Consider the following 2,339-nt stretch of genomic DNA (forward strand, 5'->3'; position numbering starts at 1 on the left):
TATATATATGCATATATATATATACATATATAATATGCTATATATATAATGCATATATATATTACATATATATATGCATATATATATACATATATATGCATATATATATATGCATATATATATATACATATATATGCATATATATATACATATATATGCATATATATGTATACAATACATACATATACATACATACACATATATATACAAGATAGATATGTTATAATTCAGATATAGATATGATATAAAAGAGATACGATATAAAATTGTCCATATAAAACAGATGTAACGTCCTTCTTGTTATAGTACAATGCCTGAAAATTTTGCCGGAGTGGGGCCAGTCGATTACAGCGACCCTAGTGTTCAACTGGTACTTATTACATCGACCCCAGAACGATGAAAGACAAAGTTGACCTCGGCAGCATAAAGTTATGAGAATTCAGAAACTTCAAGAAAACCGAAGTAAAATATCTATATTTTTTTTATGCAACTCGAAAGAGATAAAATGATAAATAATAACGTGTAGAAGTATTGGGCTTTAAAAAATCCCTTGGATGGGAAAAACCCCCAACATTTGGAGGTTTACGTTGTAGGTATGGGTAATACTTAAACGTTGCCTCTGTCTCTACTCCTGTTATAATACTCGTGTGTGCTACTTTTAACTTATAAATCTTGATGGAAATATTTTATAAAGACGACGTCACTGATTTTACTGAACACAATTTAATTTTTTGCCCTGGCCCCTTTCAAGGGCTTCTCAATACTTTATATCTCCATAGAATCCACACAACATCGTTTTATTCCGGCCCCGAGAAGATGATGTTACACACCCAGCTTAACATTCAGTCCACTTCATTCAAAGAGATCTTCTTGTAAGCTTTTACAAATTCCTTTTTTTACACCATTTCTGTCACTAATCGTTGATATTAAAGACATTTAACACAATTCCTGTTGTATTCGGATGTTATTTAATTACTTAATTTTCATGTTTCCTTCGCTAACCCGTTAATTAACAATTCCCGCCATATTACTAATTAGTAATTATTTGTCTGTTAATGGAAATTTCAAACTTTCAATGGAAATTTCACTGTATTTAAATGATGTAAGAACTTATTAGGCAGACGTCAACGATAGATTTATTAACGTAGGATTAATTTAAATTATAATTACAATAAATTCAGGTAGTTTTATAGTTTAATTATGTCAAAAACTGACTAAGGTAAAACTGAAAAAAAAAATTTTTAATCGTCCCAAAGTCGAAAGAAATATGTCGAAAATTACAAATGTGACCTAAAAGAGAAATATATATGTATTATTCGGGGTATTTTACTGTTAATTGGTAGAATTAGTATCGAAAGGTGACGTCTGGGGTGGACAGAAATTTTATAAAACGTTGAGAGGGGAGCAAATTGGATACGAAACTAAAAATGCTGGCTCATCAAATTGGCTGCATTTTAAGCTGTGTGTATTTAACTAATAATTTCACTGAGATTCGACCGAGAGCCCCTATAGCTCAGTGGTTTAGAGCACTGGTCTCGTAAACCAGGGGTCGTGAGTTCGAATCTCACTGGGGGCAGTGGATTGTATGACTGCGTTGTACGCTCCAATTTTTGTTTAAAATTTTCATCGTGTGTATTTAGCGGCACCACAAGGAAATGATATCGTTAAATAAAAATGTGTCGTTGGAAATATTTCTCTGAGAAATAAACGATATTCCATGGAGGGAAGTGATTATACGATAATGGAGTTCTTCGCCTGACGCGTGGCTCCCTTCAATTTTATATTACTTTTGGGGGAATTTAGACACTTTAACGTGATTATAAATGTTGTAAGGAATTTATAGTAGCATCTAAATGTATATATAACCATCTAACGACTATTTAGCTATAAAGGCTATATATATATATATATATATAAAAAAAAAATTTGTCTCTAAAATTTATGCTCACACACGCACGTGCGTACTTTTTAGTATTAAAATACATACAAATTTTTCCGATTTCTGAAAATTATATATGTATATGGCGGTGCCCCAGCATGACCACAGCTCGTGAGCTGAGACTAGATAAAATAGAATTAAAAAAAAAAAAAATATATATATATATATATTATACACACACGCACTCTTTCACAGAATATATTTATATATCCTTTTTAGTATATATATATATATATATATATTATACACACACGCACTCTTTCACAGAATATATTTACATATCCTTTTTAGTATATGTATATATATATATATATAGAGAGAGAGAGAGAGAAAGAGAGAACAAGCATGTCAAATGACATGGTAAATTCTTGATATATAATTTTTCGTGGAATGCATGTGC

The 2,339-nt window shown here is 30.7% G+C and overlaps 1 non-coding gene across 1 annotated transcript; it reads left to right on the plus strand.

Moving 5' to 3' along the window:
* The first annotated feature begins 1,502 nt into the window (after positions 1–1,502).
* On the plus strand, positions 1,503–1,576 carry Trnat-cgu. The gene has a single exon. It is a non-coding gene; the product is annotated as a tRNA-Thr (tRNA).
* Positions 1,577–2,339: the final 763 nt, after the last annotated feature.

This window comes from Octopus sinensis, linkage group LG26 (assembly GCF_006345805.1).
Source record: "Octopus sinensis linkage group LG26, ASM634580v1, whole genome shotgun sequence".
Classification (NCBI taxonomy): Eukaryota; Metazoa; Mollusca; class Cephalopoda; order Octopoda; family Octopodidae; genus Octopus; species Octopus sinensis.